The 13,577-nt window shown below is 47.1% G+C and overlaps 1 non-coding gene across 1 annotated transcript; it reads left to right on the forward strand.

The window, feature by feature from the left end:
* Positions 1-8,280: 8,280 nt before the first annotated feature.
* On the forward strand, positions 8,281-8,415 carry LOC114811444. The gene has a single exon (XR_003759147.1). It is a non-coding gene; the product is annotated as a small nucleolar RNA SNORA7 (small nucleolar RNA).
* Positions 8,416-13,577: the final 5,162 nt, after the last annotated feature.

The raw sequence follows: 13,577 nt of genomic DNA on the forward strand, positions 1-13,577 counted from the left end.
GATGACTGAGCCGCAGAGAAGTGAAGTGACTTCCCCAAGGTCCCACGGCAGAGAAATAGCAGAGCTGGGATTAGAACCCAGATCCTTTTTCCTCCCAAGCCTCTGCTCTACCCACTAGGTTACACGGCTTCTCCTTTCTTCTCAGGATCCCTTTCTAATTCTTGGAAAATTCAGTTTCTAGAAGAGAAGTTGGAGCAAAACCAGAAGAGTGTTGGGCTGTTGGATGAGACTGTTGCACAGAGCGCCATTCAAACCCTCCGCGATCCATCTTCACAAAATGATCTGGGACCGATTTATTCCGAGATCAACAGGAGAAGCGGCGTGGCTCAGTAGAAGGAACCCGGGCTTGGGAGTCAGAGGTCATGGATTCGAATCCCGGATCCGCCACCTGTCAGCTGTGTGACGGTGGGCAAGTCACTTCACTTCTCTGGGCCTCGGTTACCTCATTTGGAAAATGGGGATTGACTGTGAGCCTCCTATGGGACGACCCGATGACCCTGTATCTACCCCAGCGCTTAGAACAGTGCTCTGCATATAGTAAGTGCTTAACAAATACCAACATTATTACTACTATTATTACTATAAAGCAGCGAGTGGGATCGACGGTTTCTTACCTGAGTCAAGTGCTGAGAAGTGATGCTTGGCTCCCATGTATGGGTGACCTCCACACTGCATCTCGTGCTCACCTGTTCTGAATGGAATGTAAGCAGGTAGGGCCAAGCCTGCTTTAACCATTGGATAGACGAGACTCGTTCTTTTCATTCACCCCTCCCTCGGCCCCACGCTACTTATGTACCTATCTGTAATTTATTTACTTATATTAGTCTCTCCATCTAGACCGTTGTGGGCAGAAGTCGAACCTACCAACTCTGTTGCACTGTACTCTCCCAAGCGCTGATTACGGTGCTCTGCATCTAGAAAGTGCTCAGTAAATACCACTGATTAACTTCTCAGGGCAATCACACTCAGGTGGGACTGGGGTGAGGCAAAAAGGGGCATCAGAGGGAAAGGTCACCCTTTAGAAAAAGGAAAGCTCACTGGGAAAGGAGAACAGGAAGTCCATAAAGATCGGCGGGCCGGGTGCAGCCAGGAACTTCAACAGGCCAAAAAGGAGTTTGAAGAGTACTTCGGAAACAGTGCCAGAGTTAATAAGAAAGGCGTTTCTGAAATTTATCTTAAACAGGAAGCCACGTTAAGAATTAGTGAAGCCATTTGATTTTTTTTTAAATGGCATTTGTTAAGCATTTACTACGTGCCAGGCACTGTACTAAGCGCTGGGATGGATATAAGCAAATCAGGTTGGACAGAGTCCCTAACACATGGGGCTCACAGTCTTAATCCCCGTTTGGTAGGTGAGCTAACCGAGGCACAGAGAAGTTAAGAGACTTGTCCAAGGTCACACAGCTGACAAATGGCAGAGTGGGATTTAGAACTCAGGACCCCCTGACCCTCTGGCCCATGCTCTTCCCACTAGGCCATGCTAATGATTATGGGGAAAGAGAGTCTTCCAGGGATGGAGCAGACAAAGGTTGAGAGGCTAATTCTTTTTTTTTAATGGTATTTGTTAAGCACTCAGTCTGTGCCAGGCACCGTACTAAGCGCTGGGGTAAGTACAAGGTAGTCAGGTAGGACCAAGCTCGTTGTAGGCAGGGAACATACCTACCGACTCTGTTATATTGTACTCTCCCAAGCCCTTAGCACAGTGCTCTGCACCCAGTAAGCACTCAATAAATACAATTGATTGATTGATTGATTGATACATTCCCCAGCCCACATAGGGCTCACAGTCTTAATCCTTATTTTACAAGTGAGGTACCTGAAGCCCAGAGAAGTTAAGTTTCTTGCCCAAGAGAATTCCAGATGTGATCTTGGGAAAAGCCAGTCTCATTTCTGTATACCTAACATAATCATAAAATTAGTAATTAAGTTTAGGATCAGCAAATTTCAACCAATCTAGCAACCAATCGATCATATTTATCGAGTGCTTACCGTGTGCAGAGCACTGTATTAAGCGCTTGAGAGAGAATATAATCTAACACAGATGATAGCTATGTTCCCTGCCCACGACGAGCTTACGGTCTAGAGGGAAAAGTTCTCACATCCCTCGAAAGGCCCACACAGCCAACGGGGAAAAGACGACAATGTTTGGGTCAGCCGGTCAGTCGATCGTATTCATTGAGTGCTTACTGTGTGCGGAGCACTGTACTAAGCGCTTGGGAGAGTTCGATACAACAATAAACAGACACATACTCCGCCCACAGTATGTTTCATTAATCTATTGGAGTGCTTTGAGAGTCAGCAGGCGATCATCTGATGACAAATGCTTCGAGCGAAGAGTTTTCACTTGGATTTTTACCCTTTATTCACCCCACCCTCAGCCCTACTGCATTTCTATACATACCTACAGATGATTTTGTATTAATGTTTGTCTCCCTCTCTAGACTTTAAGCTCCCTGTAGGCAGGGAACCTTTCTAATGATGATAATGTTGGTATTTGTTAAGCGCTTACTATATGCAGAGCACTGTTCTAAGCGCTGGGGGAGATACAGGGTCATCAGGTTGTCCCCCGTGAGGCTCGCAGTTAATCCCCATTTTACAGATGAGGGAACTGAGGCCCAGAGAAGTGAAGTGACTTGCCCACAGTCACACAGCTGACAAGTGGCAACTCTGTTGCATTGTACTCTCCCAGGTGCTTAATATAGTGCTCTGCACACAATTGGCACTCGATAAATACCATTACCTGGAGAGTTTCCAGTCCTCTACCAGTCTCTACTACAGGAGAGAGAGTCAAGCAGAGGCCTGTCCATTCCATTCCCAGTTTGGCCAGTGGCTAGCGAGGGGAAGGCAATCTGCTACGAGTCAAAACTCCCCTGTGCCGGGCAGCGGCGGCACGGGAGAGAGTCGAGAGCGGAGATTCAGGTTTGGTGCGTGGAAAGAGGAAATGGTAAACCACTTCCATATTTTTACCAAGAAAACTTTCTGGATCCACTACCAGACAATTGCAAGTGGAGGTGGGGCGGTTCTGGGAGAGAGGTGTCCACGGCGTCGCTATGGGTCGGACACGACCCGACGGCATCAACAAATAACGTTGATTGAATGACGGACTGGAGGAAATATGTCTTTTATATATTTGTTGTGTTCTCCCAAGGACCTAGTCAAATGCTCTTTATATGGCAGGAGTTCGACAAATGCTTCTTTATTCAAATGGTATTTGTTAAGCGTTTGCTGTGTGCTAGGCACTATAGTAAGCACCGGGACAGAAACAAGCTAATCAAGTTGGACACAGTCCATGCCCCGTGTGGGGCTCACAGTCTTAATCCCCATTTTCCAGATGAGGTAACTAAGGCACAAAGAAGTGAAATGATGCCCAAGGGCATTTGAACATTTCTGCAGAAAAATGATCTACGCAGCAGAGTGAAGTACGGACGGGAGTGGGGAGAGGCAGGAGAGCTTGGGACAGTACAATACAACAGAATTAGGAGAATTATCTGACACATTCCCTGCCCCTAGCAAGCTTACAGCCTAGAAGGGGAGACAGATGGACGTTAATATAAATAAATTATAATCGCTTATAATATATAATTTATAGACATGTAAATAAGTGTCGTGAGGCTGATGGTGGAGCAAATATCAAACGCTCAAAGGCCACAGATCCAAGATCATGGATGACACAGAAGGGAGAAGGATCTAGGGAAGGCCTCCTGGAGCCACTGGAGGCTTTCTTAGAATTGACTGAAATATAATTCCCAGCCAGGGTTGACTTTCTCTTACACCACCGGGCCAATGGGCAGCAGCAACCTAAAGAGCCAAAAAGGGCAACTAAATTCTGGGTGCCATCCAAAATAGGGAGGAGAAAATACAATGAAAATCACAGTTTCGCATAAGGTGTAAAAACCGCGGTTGGCTGACACTTGCAATTGTGTGCGTAGTTCTGAATGCCCCAGCATGGCTTAGTGGAAAGAGCCTGGGCTTGGGAGTCAGAGGTCATGAGTTCGACTCCGTGCTCTGCCACTTGTCAGCTGGGTGTGTCTCTGGGCCTCAGTTACCTCATCTGTAAAATGGGGATTAACTGTGAGCCTCACGTGGGACAACCTGATTCCCCCGTATCTCCCCCAGCGCTTAGAACAGTGCACTGCACATAGTAAGCGCTTAACAAATACCAACATTATTATTATGTTAGGAAGGAACAGAGCTGGTGAAGTTCCACCCTAGGGCAATGGATACGACCCGGGAGAGGATGAAGCTTCTCTCTGAGAATAACCTGAAAGAGTTCCAGTTCCCTGATGGGAGAAAGCCACAGACTGAAAGAGAACTGATGAAGGCTGCACGATCGCGGCGGCTTGGCACGCCAATCAGCCAATCCATCGATGGTATTTATTGAGCGGTTACTGCGTGCAGAGCACAGTGCTAAGTGCTTGGGATAATACACTATAACAGACTTGGTAGAGACGCTCCCCGTTCACTGTGAGCAGAATGAAAATAGCATGGTTGACCAGATCTCACAATCGACAGCAGGACAAGAGGTTTGAGGTTCAAAGGCGGTCGATTCAGGAAAAACACAACTCGAAAGGACATACTTCTTTTCACGGTGGGTTGTTAAGCATATGGAATTTGGGCAGAGAAAACAACTTCAATAATAATTATGGTACTTCTTAAGCACTTACTGTGTACCGAGCACTGTTCTAAGCATTGAGGTAGCTACAAGTTAGTCAGGTTGGACACGGTCTCCGTCCCCCCGGGGCTCACATTTTACAGATGAGGTAACTGAGGCGCGGGTTCAGGTAGATCAACTGACGAGCAATCCACAGTGGGCGATTAGATGGTAAGTTAGAAATGTGGTTGTTATAGCCATAAACAAAGGATCGATGTCAAGAAGGCCAACACTACCTGGTTCCTTCCAGCTTCCCCTAGACTGTAAGCTCGCTGAAGGCAGGGAACACGTCAGCCAGCTCTGTTGGGTTGAAATGAGGTGTCCGTCCCCTTGATTCTATTTATCGTGATAGTGTTGTCTTGTTTTTGTTTCGTTCTGTTTTGCTCTGTCGTCCGTCTCCCCCCGATTAGACTGTGACCCAGTCACTGGGCGGGGATTGTCTCTATCTGTTGCCCAGTTGTCCATTCCAAGCGCTCAGTACAGTGCTCTGCACATAGTAAGCGCTCAGTAAATACTATTGAACGAATGAATACTCTCCCTAGTGCTCAGTACAGTGCTCTGCACCTATTATGCACTCAGTAAGCACCACCGATGTTAATCCTGTTGTCGCAGCTGGGGAACAAAATAGTAGGCTGGGAGGACCACTGGTGTCACTCAGAGCTTAGTACAGTGCCTGGCACATAGTTAAGCGCTTAATAAATACCGTAATTATTATTATTATCACCTTCCATGATGTCCTCCTTAAAACCCACAGGCATCCAAAATCCACCAACCGGAGCCTAGGCTTAAGTCTAATTTTGTTCCTGGGAAACGATCTGCCCACTTGCACCTGTAGGGTGGCTCACCTTAAGACGACATATTCACATTTAATAATGAGAATAATTGTATTTTCCGTGAAGTGCTTACTATGTACCAAGCTCCGTACTGAGCACTGAGGGAGATACGAGATCATCAGGTCCCACGTGGGGCTCACGATCTAAGTAGGAGGAGGAACGGGTATCGAATCCCCATTTTGCAGATGAGGGAACCGAGGCCCGGAGAGGTTTAGTGACTTGTCCAAGGTCACACTGCAGACAAGTGGCAGAGCTGGGATGAGAACCCAGGTCTCCTGCATCTTAGGCCCAGGCTCTTTCCCTTAGGCCATGCTGATTCTTGGAACGTAAATTCTTTGGAATTTATAGTTCAAGCAGAAAATTTCTAAAATTTGCTTGAGTAAATAAAAATACTGCGTGATCAAGCCAGATATAATCTAATTGGAATAATTGTGTTATTTGAGTGCTTACTATGGGCCAAGAACTAAATTAAGCGCTGGGGTAAATACAAGATAATCAGAACGGACACGATCCCTGTGCCACACGGGGCCCACAGTCAACAGGAGAGCAGGTATTTAATCCCCAGTTTACAGATGAGGAAAATCTGAAAAAGGCACACAGAAAATGAATATATTTCATCGTCCCAAGAATTGCAGACTTTAAATCAACTATTTATACCAAGGATGATTAAAATCTAAATAATTATGGATTTACTGAACATCACAGATTCTTTTTTTAAATTTTATTTTGTGCACACCAAAATGGGCATGGTAAAACTTTAAAATGTCAGCCTCCGAAATATAAAACAAGGACTGTCCTTTTGGCACGGAGTGGAAGGGAAGCTACCGCAAAAGCCCAAAGTGAGAATTTCCTCTTTCGGCCCCCAAAATGTAATCTCCCCAATGTCGACAGACTCTCGGTTCTTCATGTTACAAGTCCGCTAAACCGAGAAGGATCCGTCCCGGCCAGGCCCCAGCGCTATCCCTCCGCCTGAAATTTCTAAGCCTCACCGACTTCAGCCCCTAGAAACCGAGAGCGGGGGTTATGGTTTTTAATACGAAAGCCAGCATAACTAGAATTAAAACAAATTTATGGCAAATAAATTAAAACATTTATTTTTTAACATCTCCAGACTTTATTAGGTGTTCCTCATGCAGTCATCTGGACTGTTTAAAGAGTGAGCAATCATATAAAAGGAAATATGGTCATAACTGATTGAAGTAATAAAATCCTGAAACTAAATAGCATCTCATAATTCATTACGCAGCATATATTAGATTTCATTACATCAGTATATGACTTAGTAGTAAATTCTCCTGATGGTCATAAACCTCCAAGGTGTTGTCATCCAGAAAAATGAAGGGGAGAGAAAAGGCAAATATATTTTTCTGGTCACGCCTTGGAAAGTTATAGGGCATTACCATCTAGTGGCAATGCGAGGATCGACGTGGAAATCGGAGAGGATGAACCAGTGTGCTCCCAAGTAATGATAATCCCGGCTCTGCCACTTAATAATAGTAATAATGATGATGGCATTTGTTTAGCGCTTACTATAATAACAATAATATCGGTATTTGTTAAGCACTTACTATGTGCAGAGCTGCTGTTCTAAGCGCTGGGGGAAATTACAGGGTAATCAGGTTGTCCCACGTGAGGCTCACAGTCTTAATCCCCGTTTTACAGATGAGGTAACTGAGGCCCAGAGAAGTGAAGTGACTTGCCCACAGTCACACAGCTGACAAGCGGCAGAGCCGGGGTTCGTACCCATAACCTCTGACTTCCAAGCCCGGGCTCCTTCCAGCGAGCCACGCTGCTTCTCTACTATGTGCCGAGCACTGTTCTAAGCGCTGGGGGGATACAAAGTGATGAGGTTGTCCCACGTGGGGCTCCCAGTCTTCACCCCCATTTTCCAGATGAGGTCAGTGAGGCACAGAGAAGTGACGTGACCTGCCCAAAGTCACACAGCTGACAAGTGGCGGAGCCGGGATTAATAATAATAATAATGTTGGTATTTGTTAAGCGCTTACTATGTGCAGAGCGCTGTTCTAAGCGCTGGGATAGATACAGGGGAATCAGGTTGTCCCACGTGAGGTTCACAGTCTTAATCCCCATTTTCCAAATGAGGTCACTGAGGCACAGAGAAGTGAAGTGACTTGCCCACAGTCACACAGCTGACAAGTGGCAGAGCCGGGATTTGAACCCATGACCTCTGACTCCAAAGCCCAGGCGCGGCTCAGTGGCAAGAGTCCGGGCTTCGGAGTCAGAGGTCATGGGTTTGAATCCCGGCTCTGCCACGTCAGCTGCGTGACTGGGGGCAAGTCGCTTCTCTGTGCCTCAGTTCCCTCATCTGTAAAATGGGGATTAAGACTGTGAGCCTCACGTGGGGCAATCTGATTACCTTGTATCTCCCCCAGCGCTTAGAACAGCGCTCCGCACATAGTAAGCGCTTAACAAATACCAACATTATTATTATTATTGGGGTGGTGGGTTATCACCTGACGTCTGATGTTTCTTCTCCAGAGCGCCGCATCCTGCCGAGGTTCTAGAAGCCCGTGGAGTCTTCCATGACCCCCGCTGCTCTTATTGCCTGGAAACCCCTTCAATGCACCCCTTAAAATGTTCAGGTTGTTGAGGCTCACAGTCTTCATCCCCCATTTTACAGATGAGGGAACTGAGGCACCGAGAAGTTAAGTGACTTACCCAACTGGGCCTTCGGACTCCCAGGCCCGTGGCCACACTTAGCCCGCACTGCTTCTTCGAGTCCGAAAACAGTTTCTTTACTTACTCGTAACTTTATTTACCGGTAACTTCGATTCCCCTCTCTCAGGGTCGCACCTGGAGAGTTTCCGGTGCTCTACCAGTCTCGACTACGGGGAGAGTCGAGCAGAGGCCTGTCCATTCCATTCCTAGCTTGGCCAGTGGCTGGTGAGTGGGAGATAATCTGCTACAAATCAAAATTCACCCGCGCTGGGGCGGCACGGGAGAGAATCGAGGGCGGAGACTCGAGATGACTGCGCGGAAGGAGGCCAGGGTAAACCACTTCGGTATTTTCACCAAGAAAACTACGGCTCCACTACCAGAACGGCTGCAGACGGAGGTGACGTGTTTTGGGACAGATGCGTCCATGGTGTCGCTACGGGTCGGAAACGATTCGAAGGCATCGGACAACTTAGATTCGCTCCTATCGTTGGTCGTTGTTGATACGGTTTTGTTGTTTTTATCGCTCCCATGATAAATTGTGCGTCCTTTGTGTGTCCACTGCCTCCTCGCCTCGACTCCCCTCAGTCTTAGATTGTGGGGCCTTGCGTGGGCCATAGACCGGCCTTCACGCATCCTCCAAAAGAATTCTCTCCCAGCGTTCGGCACACGGCTCTGTTTCCTAAGACCGGAAGCTCGTTGTGGGCAGGGAATGTGTCTACCGACTGTCATGTCGTACTCTCAAACGCTTAGTAGAGTGCTCCGCGCGGAGCAAGTGCTCAAAAAATACAAATGATTCATTGCTCTGCACACGAGAGGCACTCGATAAATGCTAATCAATGAACACAGCAAATTTTCACACTATAAAACTTTGAAATAGACTCATACGGTTGGGCCATTTTGATAAGCGATCTTCTCCTTCGGACAGATAAACTAAGCCTCGTACATTTTACTTAGAGAAACTTTTGCCGCTTGTTCGGGGTGGGGGAGGATTTCAAAGTCGTAGCAGATCTTCCCGAAACCGGGATACCATTCACTCAGCATTCGCTCGGTCGTGTTTTCTCAACGGCTACCGTGTGCCAAGCGCTGCCCTATGCCTTGGGGGAGAGTGTAGGGTTGCTAATCCAGTGGTCCGCAGGGGGTTCGCCATCTAGGAAAGAGAGGAAGGGGGTTGGTAGTGGATAAAGAAGGGAAGATCGAAATGATCGATTCCGAAAAACCGATGAAGAGAATGAAGCCACCAATAAAAACAAGGAACTGTGTTTACTGTCGCTGAGGGAGCGATAGCCCGGTGCTTTTACTGCTCCATTGGGTTGGTCCAGAGTCCAAATCACAACCTTCCCGATGCTCTAAAAATGGTTGGAATAAACATAGTTGGAATAAGCCTAGTTGCTGTCGCCATTCCGCCTGCCCTTCAAGGGTGGGGGACTGGGAACGGGGCGGGGAGCTTTTTATGGTATCCGTTAAGCACTTACCGTGTGCCGAATACTGTTCTAAGCCTTGGGGTGGATACAGGTTAATTAGGTTGGACACAGTCCCTGTCCTGAACGGGGCTCAGTAGGAGAACAGAACTGAGGCTCAGAGGAGGTAAGTGACTCACCCAAGGTCACACAGCAAGCATTTGACAGAGCCAGGATTAGAACCCAGGTCCTCTGATACCCTGGTCCGTGCTCCTTCCCCTAGGCCAAGTTTCTGCCAGCCCTGGGACGGGGAGGAGTGACTAAGGATAGCACGGATGCACCTCTGACTTCTTCCCGCTCCATTCTAGTGGGGTAGACCTGAAATCCCGGGCGAGTCGGGGGAGAAGGCGTGGGGGTGTGAGGCTGTTTTAATACGACTGATCAGTTTTGTTAATATTGAAAAAAAATAGGTTTTGATGAAAATCTCATCAACTTCTATGTTTTTCTTTGGGAATAGCTTATCTCAAGTCGAATTAACATTCCGAATGTATTTTTTAACATTTTTTTTTTGAGTTGCTCAACGCAACCACATCCTCTTGAAGTAGGTAGGACCACATTCTTCCAGAATCCACGCGAAGACGAAGTGACTTTGGTTAAAACCACATACTTGACCAGCAGCAGAGTTGGGACTAGCACACAGACCCCACGATCTCCCCTCCGGTGAACCATCCTGAGTCCTTACCGAGTGCAGCGTATGAATATACTAAGTGATCCTCCTTTATTAACTCAGTGTCTACTGTTTGGGAGAGAAGCAAATCACGTTTACCACAGCGCATCTCTGGCTTACGACCGCTGAAGTTCCTTTGGGGGGGTCTGACTGCTTTATTTCCGGGAAACAGAGTTTAGGAGAGGTGTGTATTAGTGCGTGCTGACAATGAATTTCTAATGTAAGCAATGAAACTAGGAATACTCACCTGTCAAAAACGGGCCTTTCATGAATTTATTGCTGTCTCCTGAAACACATACATACACACCTCCTTCCACCCCCCAACCCCAATTGGTGGTGCTAGTTTTAAGGAGGCAGACTTGCTGATCCTCTTCCAATAGAGCAGCTAAAATAAAAGGAAATTGAATACGTGGAGCGAAACCGAAGTATCTATTTTAAAAGAGGAACAGTCTTCCCCAAGTCATCATTTCCGCATCACCCTTGTATCCTTTAAGCACTTGATATTCACCCCACCCTCGGCTCTACGGGATGTACGTATATATTCATTCAGTAGAATTTATTGAGCGCCTACTATGTGCAGAGCACTGTACTAAGCGCTTGGAATGGACAAGTCGGCAACAGATACAGTCCCTGCCCTTTGACGGGCTTAGTCTAATATCCATACTTCCTTTCAATATCTATCTGCCCCTCTAGACGCTAAGCTTCTTGTGGACAGGGAACACGTCTTTGAATTCTGTAGTCTCTCGAGCACCTAGTACAGTGCTCTGAGCCCAGTAGACCCTCCATAAGAACTACTGACTGAATTCCCACGTCACCGGTTGGTGCTGTTTCGACGCGCAGATCTACAAAATCTACGAATCTTGCTATATTTGCTATGTGAGCATTACATAAAATAAATAAATTGTGGTATTAGTTAAGCGCTTATAATGTGCAAAGCACTGTTCTAAGCGCTGGGGGGTACAAGGTGATCAGGTTGTCCTACGTGGGGCTCGCAGTTTTTTAATCCCCATTTGGCAGATGAGATAACTGAGGGACAGAGAAGTTAAGTGACTTGCCCAAGGTCACACAGCCGACTAGCGGCGGAGCCGGGATTAGAACCCGTGACCTCTGACTCCCAAGCCCGCGCTCTTTCCACTGAGCCACTCTACTTCTCTGCTTCTGCTTACATGGCAGCAGGCATTTTGAACATCTAACTTTAAATAATTATCCATTCCTTATTCTAGATTTGGGAAAAAGGTTTTATTCTTACTCCAGTGGGGTAATTCCTCAATATAGATTTTTTTTGTTCCGAATCCGCATCGAACAAATCCATCGGACAACTGCTTGATCTCAAAGAGTGCTCATAGAGAAGCAGCGTGGCTCAGTGGAAAGAGCCCGGGCTTTGGAGTCAGAGGTCATGAGTTCAAATCCCAGCCCTGCCACTTGTCAGCCGTGTGACTGTGGGCAAGTCACTTCACTTCTCTGTGCCTCAGTGACCTCATCTGTAAAATGGGGATTAAGACCGCGAGCCCCACGTGGGACATCCTGATTCCCCTGTGTCTACCCCAGCGCTTAGAACAGTGCTCGGCACATAGTAAGCGCTTAACAAATACCAACATTATTAAAGAGTGTGGTTGTCTTCTGTGTCCCCAAGCGTTTAGCCTGTGGCTTTGATCAGCGAACCACTGAGTTTCGGTCTCCCCTTCAAATACAAGGATCAAGGCTTTCTACTGAGAAGCAGCGTGGCTCAGTGGAAAGCGCGCGGGCTTGGGAGTTAGAGGTCGTGGGTTCTAATCCCTGCTCTGCCACTTGTCAGCTGGATGACTCTGGGCAAGTCGCTTCACTTCTCTGGGCCTCAGTTCCCTCATCTGGAAAATGGGGAATAAGACTGTGAGCCCCACGTGGGACAATCTGGTAGCCTTGTATCTATCCCGGCACTTAGAACAGTGCTGGGCACATAGTAAGCGCTTAATTTCCATCGCTATTATTTCGGTTCCTATAATTTTTATCTCTGCGGTCTCTGCATTTCCCATCCTCCCCCAATCAAGCTTCCCTCCATTTAATAATGTTGGTATCTGTTAAGCGCTTACTATGTGCAGAGCACTGTTCCAAATCCATCAAGCAGCGTGACCTAGTGGAAAGAGCCCAGACCCGCGAGTCAGAGGATGTGGGTTCTAATCGTGGCTCTGCCACTGCAGAAAAAACGAAAAATAACAGGAGAAAACGAAAAGAGAAAGTTTCCCAAAAAATGAATTTTTTTCCCCCCAAAATAATTTTTTTTCAAAAAATATTTTTTTTAAAAAACAAAATTTAAAAAAAAAAAAAACACACAAAAAAATGCTGTGTGACCTAGGACAAGTCACTTCACCTCTCTAAGCCCGATTCTTCATCTGTAAAATCCTCATTCCGTATCTAGTCTCACTCCTAAACTGAAGCCCCGTGTGGGACAGGATCTGATACTGTATCTACCCCAGGGCTTAGAACAGAGCTCGGCACAGAATAAGTGCTTAACTAGGACCGCTATTAAATATATTATTTACATACACGGAGACATGCTCACCGAAGACAGAGTCAGGGGAATGGGGCAGCGGTGATAATAATTACGGTATCTGTTCTGCCCTCACTATGTGCCAGGCACCGTTCTAAGCGCTGGGGAAGATAACGGGGTAATCAGGTCGGACAGTTCTTGTCCACATAGGGTTCGGTTCAATCCCCATTTTACAGATAAGGGAACCGAAACCACAGAGTAGTGAAGTGACCTAAGGTCTAAGGTCACACAGCAGACGGGTGGCGGAGCCGGGATCAGGACCCACGACCTTCTGACTCCCAGGCCCGGGCTCTATCCACCAGGCCATGCTTTAGCTGGAGTAGGTAAGAGAAACTACGCTTTTGTTATTGGGTCTGTGCCCAGCTTTCCGACGCTAAGCCTCCAGAGCCTTATGGCCTTTCAGCTGTTCCTGGAAGAAACCCAAATCTGAGCCTCCGGTTGCCTTATAAGAAGTTTAGCGGTCGCTCCTGCTGCCGGCGGCTCGACCCCTGAAATGTTTCTGCACCATCTCCAGGACTTATGGGCCCGTGAGAGGGTTTTTGAGCACTGCGTTGGCCTCCGGTCTTCTCCCTCCCCGGAATACGCTTCACCCTGTTGCCCTCGCCGTTCTTCTGAAACGCTTGTTATTCTGAACACGTCTGCAGTTTATATGGACTTCCTAGGTTGAAAACAGGTGAATTAATTTGCATTAGGGAAATGAAGTGTGTACTTTATTTTAAGTTTTAGGGAATAGAACTTTCGTCTCAACAAAGTATGCTGAAAC

Source organism: Ornithorhynchus anatinus, chromosome 4 (genome assembly GCF_004115215.2).
Source record: "Ornithorhynchus anatinus isolate Pmale09 chromosome 4, mOrnAna1.pri.v4, whole genome shotgun sequence".
Lineage (NCBI taxonomy): Eukaryota > Metazoa > Chordata > Mammalia > Monotremata > Ornithorhynchidae > Ornithorhynchus > Ornithorhynchus anatinus.